This window comes from Tenrec ecaudatus, chromosome 7 (assembly GCF_050624435.1).
Source record: "Tenrec ecaudatus isolate mTenEca1 chromosome 7, mTenEca1.hap1, whole genome shotgun sequence".
NCBI classification, from domain to species: domain Eukaryota; kingdom Metazoa; phylum Chordata; class Mammalia; order Afrosoricida; family Tenrecidae; genus Tenrec; species Tenrec ecaudatus.
The window spans coordinates 40,552,952-40,576,495 of record NC_134536.1 but is presented as its reverse complement, the minus strand read 5'-3'; the positions used below and the strand labels follow the sequence as shown (position 1 = coordinate 40,576,495).

Sequence of the window (23,544 nt, the reverse complement as noted above, 5' to 3'; positions counted from 1 at the left end):
AGTGGACTGATCACTTGCTTAATATGTATAAACTAGGAAATTCTACATTCTATGAAAAATATCTCTGGCTAGGAAATACAAGGGGCTTCAAAAAGTTCCTGAGGACAACAGAATAACAAGATAACAGAACCCCTGCAGAGACTTTCTGAAGTCCTCTTGTATATTACACAAGTTCTAAATGCACGCTCACCAGCCGGCCCTCAATTAGCACCTTCTTCAATGTTTGCAAAGCTTCATAAAAAGGCTGGGACACAGTCAATATGTCATTTTACTTGGAGCCCTCTGGGTTCTGGGGTGTGCCCAGGTTTCTGTCTTTGTGGTGTTTGGATAACTTTACTGAGAGAAAAGTAGCTATGTATCGGTGACTGACTGAGAGTCCCTCGGTGTTTCACAGCCAGAGAGCATAGCTCGCTTGGATTTTAGTGGAAACATATCGTTACCCTGGCCGGGGTCACTGCGGAAGCCCTGCAAACCATGAAGTCTTAGGGCCATCATGTGGTCCTATTTCGAAGTCTAAGGAACACCTGGTTAAGTCAGCCCCTTATGGAAAATACAATCATATAACATCAGTGGCAGGGGCAGCAGTGGTTCCGTGGTAGAACCCACATTTTCCACGTGGGAACCTGGGATCAATTCCCAGTCAGTTGTACTGGAGTGCAGCCACTGTGCAGTCGAGTGGAGGTAGGCATGTTGCTGAGATGCTGAGCAGGTCTCAGCAGAACCTCCTGTCTAAGACAAACTAGTAAGCAAGGACTAAAGGCCCTATAGATCATGATGGTCTGATCCCATTGTGCATGGAGTCACTGTGAACCAGGGACCAACTCAAAAGCAGCCAGCACAATTCAGTGATGGTGTTGGTAGTGGGAGTGTTTAAAAAAAAAAAAAAAGAGGACCTGATGCAAAGGGCTTAAGTGGAGAGCAAATGCTTTGAAAATGTTTAGGGCAAAGAAAGTACAGATGTTCTTTATATAATTGATGTATGTATATGTATGGATTGTGATAAGAGTTGTATGAGCCCCTAATAAAATGTTTTAAAAAAGGCATACATTTAAAGGCATACATTGCTGCTGAGTCATGCAGTTTCCAAGAGATTTCTTTCCAGTGCATTTAAAGAAGGCTTCTGATTTATGCTTGCTGATAAAGAGGAGCAAGGCCCCTTTCTGAGACTTTCTCTTCTGTTCTACCTACAGATTTTCACTTCCCCAGGTGGTTCCGTGGCCCCCAACACAGACACTGCGGACCAAGCCTATCACTTGTGGTAGAGCCTCAGCAAACACACTGAAGTCATCCTGCCCATGCAGCCCCCCTGCCATGCAGAGACCTGTGGTTTGGGGTAGCTGCCCTCACTCAGTGCCCCTCAGTAAAAGGAAAATGGCTAGCAATCCAGTCACAGTCACCGACACACATGAAGTATGGCCTGGGACAAGGCAGTTCGTGTGCATGAGTTTGACATGCATACCATTTCCACCTTACGAGGACTGAACAAAGTTCCATCCCACAAGGCTAGGAACGGTGCTGGTGCTCAGCCATCATTCTTCCTTTTCTCATTCTCTGATACTACGTGTTACATGGACCACGGCGTGGACAGCTGAGCACCAAACACAAGGAGACACCTTAAGGGTACATCAAACGTGCCATTTAGGAAATGGCAGACTTTGGTGAAATGATTCACTACTTATTTATAGAAATTGGTATCTACGATGATTCCCTCATGCCTTTTTCTACCAAGGTTTTTGCTGAAACAGAAAATTCCAAATGGGAACTCCTTCTTCAATATCAAGGAGAGTAGAGCTTTCACTATAAAAACAAATATAAGCAAATGGACAACCCAGCAAGCACCCCACAAGCTTGAACTGAACGCAGCACTGGAAATCACATCCCTGATTGTGCACCAGTTGGCCACAAGACATGTTCTGCGTATGGCATTGCAGAGAGAACTATCCCAACTGACTGAATGCTCAGGTTCAAACTCCTGCCCAAGCATTCACGCTCCATTGGACTGAACGCAAGTCAGTGACCCTCAAATGAAAATCTACGTATGCTCTGCAAGAAATACTAACTGATTATCACATCATTTTACCTGGAAAAATTAATATGCAATGAGCCAACTGCCCAACAAGCTTTCTAGAATATGAGGACACCACAAAATTCCAATATATAATTAATAAACTATCCCTTTAAAACACAAAATCCCTAAAGTGCTATTTACTGGGCAGCATGCAATATGGTGCCCAGCAGTTCTAGGGCGTGACATAGCACACATTCTCTCAGTTGACACCCAGTATGTTTCGCAAAATGCCTATACATCATTTTAAAAAGTGAAACTGCTTTGTTGTATACATTTTAATATAATAAAAATGTAAGTGGAGTTATGTATGGTCAGTATGTAAATGAGTTTATAATGTGTTAAAATTTTGAGGACATAAATGAAAACCTTTGTAAAAGCACACCCCCCCAAAAAAAGATGTTTGTGCCAAGAAACTTGTGTTTAATGAAACTTGCGTATTAACAATTCAGACACTTACTGAAAATGCGTTCATCCAGGAAAGATTTGTCAGGGAAGGTCTGTAACGTTAAGCCGCTCAGAACAGTGACTGGTACGGAGGCAGAAAGAGGGCATTTCTAAAACAACAGTACCTGTTTTTAACATTATTCCTACTAGTAGTATTACAGTAGCACACCTCTACTTCGAAAGTGGAAGGCCCTCACCAACACGGGTAGACGCATTGACTTTCACAATGGACTCAACACCACAACCGTCACGAGGACGGTGCAGGCGCAGGCGCTCTTTCATTCTGCTGCACACAGTGCGCTTATTAGAGGGATAGACTGGAAAACACGTAACCAACACCTCACCTCCACTGTGACTATAACCGACCTGCCAAGGGCTTCCCAGTTCAAACATACATGATTTTGAACAGCAAAGTGTGGTGAAGAAAACAGATGGTTCCCTGCTATCAATCAGAATAGTGTCTGGGGTCTTAAAGGCGCGTATTCAAACAAGCAGCCATCTAAGAAAGGAGTCAACCAAGTCCACCTGGAAGAAGCACATCAGCTTGTGTGATCCAAAGATGACAATAACAAAATTCAAATATGATGAAGGGAAAAGTACCAGGGCTAAAATTATGAACACCCAATTAGTGGAAGGCTACAGAGGGCAGTAGAAGCCCCAAACCCATCCGCAGAGCATCCAGTCAGGTTAAACCACTGAAAAATGCATTATTTTTCATGTTTTTCCATGTATAGAGGAGACAATATCTGGGGATTCTACAAATGGTGTTTTCTGGAAGATCAGTAATATGCATTTGGCCCAAAATTGAGACTTTGCTCAAATAGATGTGGTATGTTACTAGCTACAAAAATCTTCCCATTTGTCTTTTACAAACTCATAATGCACACTTTGATGCGACAAGGAATCCTAAGTGAACTTGGTTTACACCAAAATACTGGACCACAGAATCCTTTTCATGGAACAACTGCGAACAGCGTCCCACACATAATTTCGGAAACAGGCATCTAACATGTGGGATTACTTACTGGAGAACTGTTGCTTTAAGCAGATAAACCAAGTATTCATTTCTCTTGAGACATGCATAAACAGTTATGAGGATGGCCTTTCACTGCAAAGGTCCTTAACCTAGATTTTGGCTGCAAGCTAGAGGTCTGAAACTAAGCTGAAAAGGGCTAAGCCTCTCTCTCCTTTGCCTGAAAAATGAAAATGATACAACTTCTAAAGCATATGGGATAAGAAAATGTATTTCTCAAAATGACATCAAATTCTTAGGAATTGAATCATCTGACAGATAGATAATTACCAACATATCTGGAGACAAAGTATTTAGATTTGTGCTTTAAGCTCCCCCAGAAACACTAGGTGTCACAAACAAAAGGCGCAAGAACAACGTTTAAAGAAATGTAAAAGGACTATTTAAAAAACAACAGTCCCCTTATTTAATTTAAAAGAAAAATACTCTACCCACCCCCACCCAGCAGTGTAGAGAATATCTTAGTCATTTCTTCCTCCTTTCTGTGAGGGAAGTGTAGCAAGAGCAAAAACAGTTTACTAAGAGGTGACGCACAGCAAACATCTCTAAATAAAAAGAGAAAGGAAATCCTATAGCGAGGCGGTTTGAGTATGTTAAGGCTCAATTATAACAATTACTGGATGACTGCTAACTCTAACTATTGTACTGGGAGTAGCAAAACCACAAAACCCAAGGCTGGCAATTAATTTTGATACGGCCTCCGGGGTCTTTTCCATGTGTAATGTGCAGTTCAAAATATTCTGTCGTCTAAAATACTGCATCTGCATCCAACAGTCCCTTAGAGTAAATATTACCGAATGTAAGACAAATAAGGGCCTTTAACAATTTTGCTGCCATCAGGTGGAGGGGGTTGCGTAATTTAATACCTCAGTTCTCACCCATTACATGTCCACGGACACAACAGGGACTTAGTGTGGAAAGCGCTCACAGGGCATTAACATGTTAAGGGGTTGTGCAGTTTACAAAAACCAATAGGGTACATGTGCTATTTGTGTAAAAACACGTTAAGTCCTGCAGAAGAACTAGCAAGCTCGCATTTCATAAGAGCCCAACGGTCCCTTCAAGCAAAGGCCTAGCTCTCTCTTCTGGAAAACCAGCTGCATCCCACTATGTTGTTGACAGTGAGCAACTCTTTTCTTCAAAATTCTCTTTGCAATTTCAAATTGGTATGCCTAAAAACAAATTTACAAAATAGTTTTTGAAAACATTAAGGATCAACACATATTAAAAAAAGAATCGAGCATATTTTTTCAATGGGAGAAAAAAAAAGCCTCCATCATATGCCCTGTGCATGATCAGAACCAACCCTTGTAGCAAATCACATACTAATCAACTAATAAATGTAACTGAGGTCTTATTATATGGAGTACTGAACACATCTCTGAGCTTAGGGTGAATTTAAAAATTAACACGAGGCCTCCATTTGAAGTATTCACATTATTTTGTAGAAAAACTCTCACAATATAAATTTACCTACCAAAGCAAGCCTGCCGGGTTAATGCACAACAAATGTGCATACACTGACCCAGAATTATAAAGTCAAGCTCCAGGGAACAAAGATATCCATAAAAAAAATCAATAGGCAATCAGAGCAAGAAAGACAGACACATAGAGGTCTATAATAATGTTGCTAGTTCGTGGCTCACCACTAGCACATAAACTGCACTGTGAGTGAGTAGACAATAGAATATGCAAAGCGATGCTGAATGACTTTGCAGGGTCTCTGGACCTCTTGCTCTGCTCACTCTGCGGTGAGCTGGTATCTTAGAAGAGCACTGACTCCCCAGAGGCTGCACGATGAGGAAGCCCTAGCCAGCCTACGGAGCGGTTGTGTGAAGCGCCCCAGATGGCAGACCAGTTCTAGACCATCTGCCTGGAAGGACTCCAAGAGAGCGCTGTATCCTGATCCCGCCGTTTCGTGAGACAACCATATTCAAACCACTGATGTGGGGGGCTGGTATGTGAGGCGGTCACGGACCACTGAAACAGTAACTCTACCCTTCAGACTGTTGATGTTGCCAAGTGCCATCAAGTTGGTTCCAACCCATAGCTACCTTATGCACCTCAGAACCAAACCTGGCAAGGTCCTGAGCCAAGCTCACAATTAATTGTCCCCAGGCCTGAGTACATTGATGCAAATACTGAGCCCAGTGATGCAAACACTATCCATATTGTACAGGGCCTTCTTCCATTTGGCTGCCTTTCCACTTGATCAAACATGATGTTTTTCTTCAGGAACTGGTCTCTCCTGACAATATGTTCAAAGAATGTAAGACAAAGTCTTGCCATCCTTGCGTCTAAGGAGCAGCCTGGCCTTACTTCTCCAATACAGATGTAGGGATCACGGAATGGTGGTACCTGGGCCATCTCTAATCGATATACAGACTTGTATTGTTGTATTGTCATCTTGATTTATTGTCATTAGGTGCTGTGGCCCTCCTATGGCAGAGTAAAACTATCCCATAAGGTTTTCTTGGCTTATTATCAATCTGTAAATTGACTGCTAGATCAAATTGACTGCTAGATCTTTCTTCAACGGAGCAGCTACCGGGTTAAAACTACCAGCCTTTTGGTTAAAAGCTTAGCACGGTATCATCTACATAACGAGGGCTCCTTCTTTAATTATTCGATATTTTATTTCTCTGTAGCTAACACTTTAGACCCAAACCAAGTTTTTCTAAAACCTACACCATCCAGCCACTCCCTATATTCATTTGTGATGTTACCCGTCAGGTTCCTGTTGACTTTTCAATACATAAAACTTGCTCTAAGTAAAGGAAGAACAAAAGAATTAATACACTTACATAATGACCTAAATCTATCCAGTGTGATCTATAATATAGCATGCCTCAAAAGTGCTAAATTTCAAGAGTTTTACTCAAAAGAAATTTATACACCCACCATTTAATATATATATATATAATCAATGATGAAAAAAAGAAGCACTACACAAATTTAGTTCTAACCTCACACAAATAAACCTCGATATTAGATGATAGATGATAGCATTCATAGCTTTGGGCATATTGTTTGAGCCTGAAAGAAATGAACAGACACACAGTAACTTTAGTTAAAAACATAAATTATAGAATAAGTTGATCAAGTTACATGTTTCTAGACCACCTATAAATAGCCTAAGTTCCCTTCAACATTCAGTTGCCAATGTATCTTTCTTTTCTTACTCAAACCAAATCTCAATTACCCAACAACAAATTATTTTAATGTTCTATACTTCAAAAGAGAGACTCATGCTAAGGTTTCCTAAATAGGCTACTGAAAAAGTTATTCCGAGTCCACTTGAATATTTGACAAACTCTTTCAGAGCAAGAGCTCTTATATTTCATTCTAGGGTTATCATTTCCACCCAGGAAGGACTACCATGTCCTCATTTTTATTTCACTAAATAATATCTAATTTTTAAAATATATGTAAAATATGTGATATTCTTTATATATCCTTAATGTCTTCCTGAGTCACCCAAATTACTATCTAGGTAAGATGTAAATTTTATGCTCTTCATCAACAACATACATTTTTTATTAGTTTCCTTAAAATATAGACAGTAGATAACAGTAGCATTAGCACTTTCTATATCAAATCCTCCAAAATTCAAAATTGTCCTTCTGATGAGTTCCAATATTTTCCCACACAGTTTGAATTTTACAGTTACATGGCATGAAAGTATTTTCCACTTCAGTAAATTATTTAAATTACATGATTCTGATTCAGGAATCCTGGTGGCACATGGTGTATCCATCGGCTTGCTAACCACCGGGTCAGCAGTGCTCGGGAGAAAGACGAAGCTTTCTGACCTGTAAGCAGAACCCAGTGCTGCTCTCTCCCACAGCATCAGTGGAGTTGGAAACGCCCCGTGGCTGTTGAGTTTGGTTTTGACCATCTGATTCAACTGGAACCATGGGAGCATATGTCAATGCTCACTTTCTTAAATCTTTCCAAATACATGACAAATTTAAACAGAATCTTTCCCAGAGATGAAAATTAAAAAACAAACAAACATGGCTATTGGGCAGGCAGAGCTACAAGACTTCGCACGGTGCAGTTGTAGTGCTGGACTTGACCACGACTCTCGGTTTGTCAGGCCCCGCCGTCGGAGTAGAACTGTGCCCCGGACGGTCTTCGGGGACTGATTTTCTTGGAAGACCAACAGGCCTGGGCTGGATTTGAACCCACCCACTGGGTTAACAGCCACAGCGATGGCTAAGTTTATTTACAACTTGCACCAACCAGGGACTTGCGAATAAGACAGTAACAACAGCGCTTCTATTTCTCAATGAACAGTGGGAGGGGCGTCAAAACAGCATGGTTCCATCATCCCCAGTTACTTAAAGATTTTATTGGGGTCTGAACATTTTAATTCTATGCCTTTTGAAGGTAACTGAGACTATTTTCCCTTAGCAACAATGTTGCAAGTAAAGTTTCTGGATAGTGAAAAGAAAAGAAAAAAAGAAGAAAGAAAGAAAGATTTTTAACCATTATATAGCCACTAGGAAGTAAGATTTCATAAGGTTATGGCTTTTCAATAACATGTACAAGTGGTTTTCCCCTGTGGAAATGACTTGTGCATTTTTAATTGACACTTGACTCGCCTCCTCCCTCCAGTTCACCATTTAATCTCATCCTCGAATTTCTTCTATTTCCACAGAAAAGGTTTCTAGGCTGTTGGTGGTAAAAGCAAACCAGAAGCTGCTCTTCTACTTGTAAGCAGGAGTTGCCTGGTGTATGGGAATCTGGAATGCAGGTGAAGCGAGGGATTTGTGAGGAAATCAGAGGGCAGAGTGTGGACTCTTGGTGTTTGCTGGCCCAGTAACTAATGCACAGCCGGCATTTAAAGTAAATGTATTATGTATGAAGCAGATGAAGGGAAAACCTACCAGGGCAGTTTTCCAACCTTTGCACAAAATGGGAAGGGAATCAGACAGGGGACAATTGTTCCAAGCAAGGAGTCAGCAAGTGAACTAGGTGGAAGGCTATATCTCCTCAGATGTATGTCATGGACATCACTTAGTTCTGTTTCATGAAACCTTTCTTTCTTCTGTGGCCAATCATTGTTCATGAAGTACATAAACATATTTTAGAAGGGAAAATAAGCCCCAAATGATCGTTTTTTAAAATACTTTACTATTATCACCTTAGTATACTTCTACCTACAAGTATTCAAATAATCTATAGTCTATTTTCTTCTTTGAAGAATATGATCGCATACTCTCCCTGACCCTGCCCTGTGTTTTTTTTCCCTTAAAAGTACTTGATTTACAAGTTTACCTCTGTCCAAACTCAACCCCAAAGGCTATCTGAATCAATCACCTGGGTTCAACAAGATTTCAATGCCTCTAAGCTTGTGGAGCCCTGGTGGCATAATGGTTGTGTGTTGGGCTGCTCACAGCAAGGTTAGGAGTTTGAAGCCACCACATACTGGCGAGGGAAAAGGTGTGAGTTCCTGCTCCTGTCAAGAGTTACATGTCAGAAACCCACAGACAGTTCTACCCTGTATGCGGTCACTATGAGTCAGAATCAACTTGATGGTAGTGATTAGTCTTTCTCAAAGCTGTGCTTCAGTATTTTTATTAGTTATGAAAATAAAAAAATAATCTGAAAGCTTTGTATAATTTAATCCCCAATTGTTATCTTCTAAATACGGAAGTTATATATTATCCACATACTAAAGCAAACACTAACTTTTCTGAAACCATTTACAAATTGATCTCAAAAATGCTTATAAAAAATAGTCATACTATTTCCAAATTGATTAACGAAGAGGTCTTTGATGGCCTTTCAGTGTCCTAGAGAGCAGATTTCACTTCCTGTATGTGATGTACATTAAAAACCAAAACCCACTGCCATTGAGTTCATTCCATTGCGTTCCTAGCGGCAGCCAGATAGGACAAAGGAGAACTGCCCCAGGGAGCTCTCAAGGTGGTAGCAAACAGTATGGGTGCAAATTTTCACATCTTTCTTCCATGGATGGGTTGGTGTGTGTGAACTTAGCTACTACATCACCAGAGCTCCTTTCTAAGTCCATTTCAACTAATGCTTCTTTCAATATTTACAGGGACACTAAAATATAGGTACTGAAGAAACTAAGACCCTGAGATGTTAAGTGACTTGCCCAAGCTTCAAACAATAAGTTGAAGGCACTGCCATCAAGTTGAGTCCAAATCGTAGCGGCTCTATCTGACAGAGTAGATGCCCCCGCGGATTTCCCAGACTGTAAACCTTTCCAGGAGTAGAAGGCCTCCTCTCTCTCACTCAGAGAAGCTGTTGGGTTCTGTCCGGGAGGTTAGCAATCCAGTATGTAGCCCACTATGCCGCCAGGCCTCTGTGCTTACAGAGCCGCTAAATGACAGAACCACAACTCTCACTCAGGCAGTCTCGCTGCAAAGCTGCAAGCATAATTGCAGTCAGTCACTCATTAAACATTTACTAACTGCGGAGAGTGGGCCAAGCACTTTGCTAAGGCCTGAGCATAAAAAGCCAAAGATTCTTGGGAACTTACATCTTAGTACATAGTAAAGAATAATAAGTAAATTAAACTGTAAGCTCAACATGACAACTCTGCTTAAGGGAGATTTTAAGACATCATCCAGAAGAGAACTTCATGATAATCGTCTTCAGTTGTATCTTGAATGTGGATTTCTAGAGAGCTCCATATTCAGTCTTTAGTAATTCACCTTAGTAAACAGACAGGACATTATTATGCCCAGTCTACAGATAAGGACCATCTTATCAAGGGTGCCACACCTCCTCTATGGGAAGCTGCTCTACAGAACCCAACACAGATCATGTGTAGGCTGCTTGGGGACCTGCCGTGGCCTGCAGAAAAAAATGATTGCCTGGACCTGCCAGATCCCTTGTGAAGCTGTTTCCTGAAATTAGGAAACAGGTGGGCCAGTTACTACTAAGAAGTGTCAAAGGATAGAGGGCAACGGAACACATGCAAACTGAAATGACAAAACAATAAAGCCCTAGGAAAAGAATGAAGCAGTCTCATAGAGAAAGTCAACATTCTATGAGCAAGACCCATGCAAGGAGTCACTGGAGGAAGAAGACTGACAAGCCTTCTTGTCCTATGGCTTTCTGCTCTGGTTCTAGTCTACCCAGATTCCTACAATAAATCCCACTTTCTATAAAGCAACCTAGATGCTGTTCTTTATAGTCAAAAAGCAATTCCCTAAACAGGGTATGGAAAGGAGATGATGCTTCCAACTCACAATACAGAAATTAAATACACAGTGAAAATGGTTATGAAAAAACCTCCAGCTACGGTGCATTTTCCTTCTGTCTTATAGGAAAGAGTAAAACTTTCCCCGTGCAGCTGCAAACTGCTACTCTTCTACGGGAGCAGAGAGCCTCATCTTTCTCCCAAGGAACAGTTGGTGGTTTTGAACTACTGACCTGGTAGATCGTAGCCCAACACATAACCACTACACCACCAGGACTCTGTACATAGTCAAAGTAGTAACAAAACCCAGTTTCCATAGTTCCTGTCTACTTCTTGAAAAAAAAAAGATTAAACTTGGTTAACCAAAAATTAGGTCAAACAGAAAAGGTTAAACCAACTCATAGCCAACAGAGAAGTCAAGGAATGTGTCATCAGAATTATCAGAGGAGTACGAATAGACGTGGGGATTGCACATAATACTGTATCTGCCATAACTGACTTTACCATGCTCTCTGATAATAAGGCCCTTCCCATCTCTATATTTTCAGAAGGAATTCACTGGAACCTTAATCATGTATGCATGCTGCCAAGTCACTGTTGTCCATAGCCTTCTCCAAACCAGGCTTGCACAAGATAAGCTCGTATACCATGGTAAAGTCAATTATGGCAGATATAGTTAGGTTAAAATGTATTATCTTGTCACTTGGTTTCCCTTTTGACCCGTTGTTTCCATTTTCTTAAAAATTAAGGGGAAACCCACGTAGATTAAGCTTCTGCTGAATCCCCTCTGCCATGGACCAGGGATGTGGAATAGCCTTCGTACCATGCACACAGCATACTGGGAAGTGGATTATTGCAGTTACAATATTACACCTCAACATTTGACCTCCTTTTTTGACACATTTGAACTTTGCTCAACTTTTCAATAATTTCTGTTTCTTTTCAATTGAAGTATTTCTTTGTTTTACTTTGTTATTGATGTTAGCTTAAGAAAAAAAAATTGGGGGGATGTTTTTCTGCATTTCCTGAAACACAGGATTGGTAAATCTACAGAGACTGTGTGTTAGATGACTGGATTAATGGTTTCTGGGTAAACCAGCATCCGCTCCGTGGGAGAGACAGAGCTTTCTACTCCTGTGGAAAGTCACAGTCTTGGAAACTCACAGCGGCAGTTCTACCCGAGTCTTATAGGATCACCATGAGTTTCAACGCCTTGATGGAATTGAGTTTTAAGGATTTTTTGATTGTTGTTGTTGAGTTTTGCGTTTTCATGGCAGAAGAAGACAAGAGCAATTAGGGAATTAATAACAATGTGTACGAAAAAAAATGTTCTGAAATTGTTTGTGGTCATGATTGTACAGTTCTTCTTAAAATGATTTAATAATTGAAATGTATGACGGGTGAATTATATGCCAATAAAACTTCTAAAAATCATGAATCGAACATACCATCTACTCCCTCTGCCCAATCTTCACATAATAACTCTATGCATGCCCACTCCCAAACAATCTGATTTCTCATTAACTCCTCTTCTCAAAAGAAAACACTACAACTTTTACAAGAAGCCACTCCATCTCAAAGAATTAGGATGCAATGAAAGCTAAGGGAGAGATCCAGGAAGAAGGGTTCATCATGCCTGGCCGGCCACTTTCTTCTCCAGATCAAGTGTGAAGATCATTCAGTTCTCCCTTTCCACCTCCTCTTTCAGCACCACCACCATCATCAGCAACATCCACCACCCGACAAGAGCGTGTGCACGTCCATGAGCACGTGTGAGAGCACACACATGTTAAGGCTTCAAGTTTCTGGAGCTCTGGGATCTCTCCGTGATCCAACTAGGGAGCCAGAAGGCAGTCTTCTAGGGACTCGAGCAGAGCAACCACAGAGAAGGATCACAAAGCCCATGGGACTTCTGTTTCCATCATTGTGGATTTGGTTTCTACGAAGCTGGGTTCTTGTTCTAATGCCATGATAAAACTAATGTTGACAGCTATAGTGGAATTAAAAATGAGAGGAAAAAATCTAATTCATTTTACAGCCCAATTATTAAATGCCATTTAAGCCTAACGACCACACAGACCAGTAGCAATCATGTGTATAATGTAAATTTTTGACAGCTCATTTTGCACCAATGCTCTCAAGTCTGATAGGTACTGAGAAAGTAAAGCACACAAGGAATCAATGAGAAACCTTTAAGTGCAAGCCCCAATTTAAATGAGGGTGGACAGTGCATCTGTGAAAAACGCAGTATGCCACAGAAAACAAAGTTTTCAGCAGGATGTTATTTTTATGGATTTGCGCAGGGGCGGGAGAGGAAGGAAGAGGGTCCTTTCTTTCTTTTATTTTTTAAATGATTTTTTTAAATCCTTATATTTGCAAACTATGCCACAAAGATTACTTTAAACAGGTCCACAAAAATTGTAGCCCTCAGATGAGGTCATTTAAAAATAAAATGTCACACTGCATCATGATAAATGGAGAAAAAGTTCCAGTTGTCAAGGGTTTATCTTGCTTGGATCCACAAACAATGCTCAGGGAAGCAGCAGTTAAGAGATCAAAAGACAAGTTGAGTTAGATAAATCTGCTGCACAAGACTTCTTTGGTGTACTGAAAGCAAGAGTGTTTCTTTGAGGACTAAGGTGCACCATATGCAACCCATTTGAAAGTCAGATATTGAATAAAGAGGACTGAGGAAGAATTAATGCCTTTCATTTGTGGTGCTGGAGAAGAATATTAAAAGTACCATGGACTGCTAAAAGGACAAAGCGATCTGTCTTGGAAAAAGTAAGGCCAGAGTGCTCCTGAGAGGCAAGGAAGGCAAGACTTTGTCTTACATACTTTAGACATATTGTCAGGAGAGACCAGTCCCCGGAGGTAGACTTGACCCTGTGGCTGCAGCAATGGACGAAGCACAGGATCAATGGTGAGGATGGGGCAGATCTGGGCAGCGTTTCATTCCACTGGTCACACGGTTGCTATGGGTGAGGCCAACCACACTTCACCTAACATCAAGCGCCTCTAAAGAAAGACTTGCTCAGCTGGAATACTAGTGGTCTTTCAATGATTCAAAGGAAAAATGCAAATAAGATACAGACAAAAACCATATTCTAAAATAATCAAAACAGGAAAAGAAATGAAATTTTACCAAAAGTACTTCTGCCAAAATTTAAGGAATAGAATACTGCAGATATGATTACACATAAGGACAGAGTTAAGGAAATGCATTTGTCACTCAGCTCTGTAAAACTAGAATGAGGAAACACGTGCTTAGGGAAAATAAAAGGAAATGTTAGTTCACAAATAACAGCTGCATTATAAAAATCATTACCATTCTTTCCTGCACCAAAAATATCCACCATTTAGAAGATATATGATTTCTGAAGAAAATAACTTATTAAATGCTAGAGTTTATATGTAATATACATATATTTAATTTTTGTCTGATTTGAGTAAAATTTTTAACCTCATCAAGAAAGACAGTCATGAGCTTCCCTAAATGCTAATCTCAAAAATGGTTTTCTAAGTTGTTTGCTCCCAACTTTGCTCTGGATCTTATCTAACTCATCATCCACCCCATTCCTCCATGTGCCCTTTTGGGAGTAAGTCTTCCCCAGTTCGTACGTGGGAATGTAATCATTACAAATTGTTGTGCACCAAAAACTTGCAATAATCTTTCATCTCAATTGCTTGTGTTGCACACTTCAGGAAATCTTACCGGCTCTAACTTTAAACTATGTCACTGTTTGATACATCTACTAGCAAAATCACAGAAACTCTTGCCCATGATTGTGGTAGTTACATCATTTCATGTAACTTGATATATAAAAGTATAAGGATGGTATTCAATTTGTCAATCAGATGATAGCTGATGTGTCTCCTTGTGGGCGTGGCCCTTTCTAAGAAGGGCCCAGGGAATCCTCCCCTCGGCCTTCACCTTCCTGCTTACTGGCCATCCTGATAGCTGCAAGAGCACCGCCATGTTTCTATATGACCTACGATCCACACGACTTCGCACTGACTGGCCTGTGAGCTTCCTGCATTCTGCATCTTTGCGTGTGTCTGCATGAAACTGAAGAGGGATTTAAGGACCTATCAGACTTAATGAATTTGAGTTGGACTAGGCTGGAGTGTTTTCTTGATATATAATTACTCCTTGATATAAAGCTCTTGATTTTCTTTTTAAAAAAGGAAAGAAAAGGCCTTTCTTACACAGACATGTCACTGGATTTCTCTAGTCAACTTGGCCTTACACGGTGATAGTATTGGCTTAACCGCCTAGTATCAGATTATTCAGTATACAAGTTCAGATTTTAAAAGTACCTTAGCTATTGTTGGTATAGGCTTTAGCTGTGGGGACAAGGGCAGATGACTCAATGAGCAAGGCAAGCACTAGTGTCTTAGTGCTTACTTACTATTCTATAGAGTGAACAATGTCATGTTGTTTCACCATATCAAAGCCCCTCTTTCTAGGCATGGTTGGCATTTGTCACCCAACTCCACAGCACTTTCCTGAGTAATCCAAGTCTACTTTAAATGTATAGTGCCTAACAGGGACAGACCATGTGCATTACATTGGGTAAATCTGCTGCACCAGACCTGTTTAAAGTGTTGAAAAGCAGATGTTACTTTGAAGACTACGGTGTGTCTGACCCAAGCTATGGCATTTTCAGTTGCCTCCAATAGATATGAAAGTAGATATCAAGTAAGGATGGATGACTAAAGAAGAATTGAGTCATTTGAATTATGGTGCTGGCAACGAATACCTGAAAATACCATGCTTACCTTACTTACCCAATCTGCTGCTGCTCCAACTTCCCGAGTAGATACCAACAGCTGCCAAAGGGACTTCCTACACCTAAACTTGCTCTTCGCTCCAGTGCTCACACCTGCCCCCGGCCTGTTCCGCACTACCCTGTAAAAACCAATGTCCTCCAAGGGTCGGCAACGGGAGCAAGTCTCCTTGACCCTCCTTGTTTGCTCTACTTGGCACCCCAGACCTTCTCCCACTCTCCTTCCAGACTGACCTCTTTGCTCATACAAGCTTACGGCTTCTGCACTCACTCTGCCTGGAAAACTATTACCTTACCTTTTCCTCTGAGACTGGCTCACCATTCCCTTGGCCTGCTGCATCTCTATTTTCCACTCTGCATGCCCATTTCCCTCGTAAGACATACACAGGTGTCTGTTTTGGTGCCCTCGCAACCTGAAAACTACCTGCCATACAGTTCCATTGAATCATCTTTGACTTAAGGAGACGTCATTGTGTCAGAGAACTCTGCTCCGCGGGGCCTTCAGTGGTTGGTTTTTTAGAAGCTGATCGCCAGATCTTTCTTTAAAGGCATTGCCGGATAGGCTCAAAGCTCCCGCTTTTCAGGAGTAAGTGAGTCACAACCCGGAGACCCTTCAAACACAGTATGAGCTCAGGACTTACACTTAAAATGACTGAATGTTCAAGTAAGTTTATAGAACCAAGAAATGGGTCAGACTTGAGAAAGTTCAGAGCTACACTAAGCATATAAAGGTGCCAGCCCTCAGGGGCCAGACCAAATACAGGGACTACACATGGTAGACAACTAAAAAGGAGCTGGGGAAAGGAAAAAAAATAATAAAAAAGAAATGGGTAGTGGGATCACAGGGCACTAACCCACCCAAAGGGGGGAGGCAGGTATTGTTTATATTTTCATAGGGAAAGAGGGACCAGGCTTCAACCCAGTGCTCCAAGATATGAATGCAACATGCAGGCGTGGAGTAGGGAACCAGTGGAGAGATCTGGGGGACTGACCCCAGTCCCAATTACTATGTGGACACTTGCCCCTCCACCCAGAGGAATTTATTTAAAAGGATTACATTGAATCTGCAGCTCCAGGAGAGAGACATACCTGATTGGAGCACACAGGAACAGATGAAGGGAAGGAGGAGAGAGTGGAGCGCACATCCTGGCCCACCAGGCTGTGAGGACAATGTTCCCAATTAGAGCATCCAGTCCACAGAGGGGACCACATGGCTGGCCCTACTATGAGATATGACACCCCTCACAGACCCAAGTTCTACAGGGGGCAACACCAGAGACACAGTGTGGGAACTGCACCTGATCTGATCCAGCCACACCAAGGCAAAACACTAAGGGGGTGCAACAGAACAGCAAGGGAACTAAGCAGCAAGGTCCCCAGGGAATGCTGAAGGTGGACTTTGGGGCCAGGGCATGGTGCCTCAACATACTGGACTGGAAAACACTCCTAAAGTCCAACAAACAATCCTTGAACTAACTACAAGCTTTTCTTTCTTGTGTTTTGCTGGGGTTTTTTGTCATTGGTTTGTTTTATATTGTTGCTTGGTTTTACTCTGTCTTGTTTTTGTGCATGTTATTATCCCCACAGGTATGTCAGAATAAGATAGGCTGGATGAACAATATGGAGGGGGAAAAAAACGGGACTGACAGTTCTGGAGGGACATGGGAGAGTAGGAGGTGGGGGGAAAAGTAGTGGTGTTAAAAAACCCAGGGACAAGGGAACAATAAGTGATCCAAATAGGTTGTGAGGAGAGTGTGGGAGGCCTGGTAGGGCATGATCAAGGGTAATGTAACCAAGAGGAACTACTGAAACCCAGGTGGGAACTGAGGATGATAGTGGGACAGGAGGAAAGTCAAGGGAAATAGAGGAAAGAGCTGGGAGGCAAAGGGCATTTATAGAGGTCTACATAAAGGTGTGTACATATGCAAATATATTTATATATGTGGAGGGGGAAATAGATCTATGTGCAAATATTTATAGGTTTAGTATTAAGGTAGCAGAGGTACATTGGGCCTCCTCTCAAGTACTGCCTCAATATAAGAATACTTTCTTCTATTAAATTGGCATTCTATGATGCTCACCTTCCTGACACAACCACTGAAGACAAAGGGGGTGAATAAGCAAATATGGTGAAGAAAGCTGATGGTGCCTGGCTATCAAAAGATATTGTGTCTGGGGTCTTAAAAGCTTGAGGGTAAACAAGTAGCCATCTAGCTCAGAAGCAAAAAAGCCCATATGGAAGAACACACTAGCCGGTGTGATCACAAGATGTCGAAGGGATCAGTTATCAAGCATCAAAGAACAAAAAAGTCATATCATTGTGTGCTCACTTCCGTGACATGATCACTGAAGACAAATGGGTGCATAAGCAAATGACGTGAAGAAAGCGGATGGTGCCCGACTAGCAAAAGATATAGTGTCTGGGGTCTAAAAAGCTTGAAGGTAAACAAGCGGCCATCTAGCTCAGAAGCAACAAAGCCCACATGGAAGAAGCACACCAGCCTGTGCAATCACAAGGTATCAAAGGAATCCGGTACCAGGCATCATCAGAACAAAAATCTTATCATAGTGAATGAGGGGGCTAGTGCAGAGTGGAGACCCAAAGCCCATTTGTAGGCCACTGGATATCCTCTTACAGAAGGGTCTCGGGGAGGAGAAGAGCCAGTTAGGGTGTGATGTAGCAACAATGAAAAATACAACTTTCCTCTAGTTCATAAATGCTTCCTCCCCCACCACTTTTATGATCCCAATTCTACCTTGCAAGTCTGGTTAGACCAGAGGATGCACACTGGTACAGATAAGAACCAGAAACACAGGGAATCCAGGGTGGATGATCCCTTCTGGACCAGTGGTGTGAGTAGCGATACTGGGAGGGTGGAGGGAGGGTGGGTTGGAAAGAGGGAACTGATTACAAGGATCTGCATGTGACCTCCTCCCTGGGGGATGGACAACAGAAAAGTGGGTGAAAGGAGACGTCGGACAGGGCAAGCTATGACAAAATAATAATTTATAAATTATCAAGAGTTCAGGATGGAGGGGGAAGGGGAGGAAGGGGAGAAATAAGGAGCTGATGCAAGGCGCTTAAGTGGAGACCAAATGTTTTGAGAATGATGAGGGCAATGAATGTATAAATGTGCTTTACACAATTGATGTATGTATGGATTGTGATAAGAGTTGTATGAGCCCCTAATAAAACGATTTTAAAAAGTCAACCCTTTCTCCCTGGACACACTGGGCAGAACCAGCTCTGAATGGAGGAGGGGAGTTGTAGAGGCAACAAGCAATCTGACTGCCAAAAGATCTAATGAAGGTCCACGACATTCCATGTTGTCATAAAAACGTTTAGAGACCCCTAGGCAGGCCCGCTCTATGCTGTTGCCATTCATTCAAACCATAAATGTTCTTAAGGACTAAAAGGACATTCTCGAGGACTTTCTGAGGCCTAAATTCTAACATCATGGTGATTTTGATTTATGGCATTTTAAAACACATGGGCCATGGCCATATTTTTTAACATATTAACAAAATTATGTAAATGAAACTACTGAAACTAGAAGAATATGTTCTAAAGCTCAAAAATGTATTTTATTTTCTTTATCTAAAGTTTATGAAAGAACTAGAAACTGTTCTATGGGCTTTATCTAGATCACTCCACTCCATGCTCCCAATGAAGTCAGTACTATAATGAAGCTCAAATGACAAAGTCCAGAGGCAGGTCCTCCAGGGACCCACTGATGAGGCCATGAGAAAGCAGGCAGCCTAACTGAAGAGTCTAGCATTTCAAGGGTTAGGCCAGCAGGCTGTGGGTGCTTCTTGGTTCCTCCTTGGCTCTGTTTATCCAATACCTAATGCAAACGGGACCTCCAGGCAAGACCTTACACATTAGATGTCCAAGATTTCTTTATAGAAGGCATAAGCTTACCTGAACTCAAAAACTTATTGCCATTGAGTCAATACCAACTCACAGCAACCCTACTTAGGCAGCTGGGTTTATAGAATTAAAATATCGGGCGGGGGGAGGGACAGAGCAAAAAAAATTAAAATATCTAACGGGGAGGGGGATTTCATTGAAAATAGCATTTATCAAATGAATAGAAAGAGGATACAAAACCAACAGCACGGGGGAGCAGGGAGCTTAAGGGGAGAGGCGATAAAGGCATTCAAGGAGAAAGAGGTGGCTTTCAAACTGTGGTAGCAATTGCACAAGACTGCTTGATGTGATTCAGATGACATCTGCATGAGGTCCTGATAAAAAGATTTTTTTGGAGGGGGACAAACAACAGCATCATTTTTCTTAAAATAGTGACAGAGTCAAGAGGGAATTATAAGAATAGATAACATTCAGAATTCTTTGAAAACTGGCTTCACAAAAGGAAATACTAAGAAATTCATTTTAAAATTAGCATGCAAATAAAGCTGACCCAGTGTGTGTTTCTGAAGTTGTTAACTGTTTATAGGTGTAGAACTCCTAGTCTTTCTCCCAAGGAGGTCCTGGTGGTTTCAAACTGACAGCCATGCAGATCAAAACCTGACACATAATCACTATACCACCAGGACTTCTATAATACATATTAGATAATTTTATTAAACTAACTCAAATCATTGCCATTGGGTACATTCGAATTGACAGCAACCCTATAGAACAGAGGGGAAGTGGCCCTTTGGGTTTCCTAGACTTTAACTCTTTACAGGAGCAGAAAGCCTTATCTTCTCCTTCAGAGTGACTAGTAGGTTTGAACCAACAACCTGTGGTTAGCAGCCCAACAGGTAACACAGAAGAGCACCTTACTAAGTTTGACTAAATAGATTATTAAAGTACATATTACTTTTTGCTGCTGTCCTAAAGGTTCGGCAAAGCAATGCCAACTCACCGTGAGCCTCTGCTACAGAATAAAGCTGCCTGCTTTTTCACCCTCCCCGCTGCCTTCCTACCATTGAGCCCATTGCTGCAGTCACTCAGCCCATCCATCTCCTCGAGAGCCCGCCTTGTTTTTGCTGTCTACTTTACCAAGCGTGGTGCCCTTCTCCAGGGAGCAGGAGATGAAATCTTGCCCTCCTCACTGTAAGGAGTATTCTGGCTGTTTTTCTTCCAAGACAATTTTTCTTTCTTCTTCTGGGATTCTATGGTATATATGAAATTCTTCAGCAACATCCTAACACAAAGGTATCAATTCTTCTTCAGTCTTTCTTTTTCATTCTGCAGCTCTTGGATATATAGGAGGCAATCGAAAATACCATCACTTGGGCGAGGCACACCTTAGTCCTCAAAGTGTCATTAAAGAGGTGTTTGGCAACAAGTATGCCCGATGCAATACAGCCTTTGATTCTTTGCTGCTTCCATGGGCCTTGAATGAGAATCCAGGTAAAACGGAATCCCAGAGAACCCCAATGTTTTCTCCATTTATCTTGGCAATGTTGCTTATGAGTCCAGTTATGAGAATTTTTGTGTTCTTTATGTTAGGGTGTCATCCATACTAAAGGCTTGACTGTCATCAGTAAGTATTTAAAATTCCCAAGCTAGGTTGTGTCATCTGCATTTCACAAGTAAGTCCCAATGCCATGTCTTCTTCACATGACCCACCTTCTTGGATTATTTGCTTAGCCCGCATAATTTAGAAGAGACAAAATCTCATGATAAAATTGAGACTTCTGCATTTTCTCTAAACAAACTTCTGCCATGAGTCAATCCTTACTCATAGCGACTGTACGGGACAAAGCAGAACTGCTCCACAGGGCTGACAAGGTTATTGACACATCTTTCTTTCAGGGAGCAGATGGTGGGCTCAAAACACCAACCTTCCTGACAAACACCTCAACCATTGGGCCCAGGCTCTGTGCACTTCCCCAAACCCACTGCCGTAGAATTGGTTCCAGGTCACTTTTAAATAGGGAGGGAGCCCACAATCTAAAGCTATGTCTTTTTTTTTTTAAAAAGGGTATTGGTTGTTTCCTTTTGTTTGTTTTGCATTAAAAGCTATTTTTAAAAGCTATTAACCCTACACCGTGGATCCACCTCCAAAATGCCAAATCACCAGCTGATCAATCAGTTAGAGTAAAGCCCTGTAGACGAGGATCACCTCTCCCGTCCCGTACCCCACACATCACCATCATTCCTTGGTAATACTGGTCCTATCTGAAAGGAGCCGTAGTGGCAGAGTGGGGGGTATGTGGGGCTGCTAACCACAGGTCAGCCGTTTGAATCGAGCAGCCACTCTGGGAGAGAAAGGTGAGCTAGCTTGCTCTTGTAAAGTCTTACAGCCTTGGAAATCCAAAGGGATCATTCTAATCTGTCGCTAGGAGTCAGAATTGACTCAATAGCATGGAGTTTGTTTTGATTCTCTTTTGGATTCTATTTGACCCTAAACCCTCTCCTCCTTCTACCCATCCCTAATATTGCATGCCTTTCAAAGCAAACAATTCCTCCCAAAGTAATGATGAACTTATTTGATATATGAGTCCATGTTTAAGAATAAAATATAATGAGAACTGCTCTCCCTCTTTCTTATTTTCCCTCCCAGTCTTCAAGCCAAGATCCTGTTTTGTTGAGTCAACATAACTTTGTCCCTAAGATGGGGCCCCCAAGTGGTATAAATAGTCAACACTATGCTGCTAACTGAAAGGCGGGAGGTTGGGTGTCACCCAGAGCCACTCTATGTATAAAAAAGCACCCGTTGAAAACACTGTGGTACACAGCTCTAGTCGGATATACATGGATCACCATTAGTCTTAATCCACATCAGGCAACTGGGTTTATGTGCTAGTAATATGGCAGCTTGTGAGGGCAGAGTGGCTTTTGAGAGCAGACCCCTGATGTTACAGCCCCAAGGAAGCTGCCCACTCTGCCTCTTTGCCAAGCTTTAGCATGGTTGAGCATGGTTCATTCCTCTTTTGTTCTCTCAACCCACTCATGCATAGGACACCCACAGCAAGCTGCAAAACTTCAAACACAGGCTGACCAGTCTCCAGAGCCGAGTAAGCAGCCAGCAGGCAAAGTCGCCCACCTGCAGATCTACAATGAATCTTCAAAGTCAAATGAGAGGTCCAGAGTAAATGTCCCTCAAAGTCCATCCGACTCTTACAAGGTAAGATCTGAGATCCAGATCCTGGGGCCCACCCATCCCAGCCTAAGGTCCATGTGAGAATATGCTGAGTGTGCATGCACAATTCTGGCAGCCCGACTGCCAGGGCGCTCCTGTTGCCAAGGCAGTACAGTGGATAGAAACAATTTATTATTTTTCACAAGGGAAAAACAAACAAACCTAATTCTCCTATCATGGACACGAAGGAAAGACCCAGCAATAATTCTCTGTTATCCTCAGAAATGAACTAATTCAATGGAAAACATACTTAGACTGCTATGTGGGAAAAACAGTGAAGGTCACCCTAAGGGTCTAGCACAGAGTCATCCCTTTGACTTTCCCCGACCCCACCTCCATATTTGGAGGTATTTTTAAACAAAGTGAAAAATGGCATTTTCTTCTTCGCTGAAGGCAGAGCCACGAGCCACATAAGAACAAAGAAGGCTTTATTATCACATATTCAACAGTGAGGAGGAAGCATGCTTACTTACTGATAACTCCGAGGTTAGCCTTTGCTTTCCTAAACTGCCAGGTTTAGGCCAACATTTACATTTAAATCCCAGACTGGAGTTTAAAATGTCCTGCCAGTGACAAGGTCGTGAAGGGACGAGAAAAAAGAGGGAAAGGGGCCCTTGGGAAGCAGAACAAAGTGCACAGAAAGACAGGAACTCTGTACTGCAGAGGTCTCTCCAACGTTTGCCCTCTGTGCCCATAAAGTGATTTAGCAGTAACCCCCTTCCAGACCCTCCTTACAAAAACTTCTTTTGGAAAGTCCAGGGGGAAAACCAAAGCCGCATATTTTTGCAAAAGATTGTGGTAGGTGTTTCACAGGTCAGTGTCTTGCGCTCTTTACCTAAGAAGTTCCTTCAGCAAAGGAGAGACAGGAAAACAAACCAAAGCAAAAACACGGCTCCAACAACTGCCTAGTCAGCCACCTCCCCGTGCTCCTG

At 42.0% G+C, this 23,544-nt stretch overlaps 1 protein-coding gene across 2 annotated transcripts in view; it reads right to left on the bottom strand.

The window, feature by feature from the left end:
- The window catches only part of ARHGAP18 (Rho GTPase activating protein 18), a 228,662-nt gene that overhangs the window by 115,740 nt on the left and 89,378 nt on the right, over positions 1 to 23,544 (bottom strand). The window lies entirely within an intron of this gene.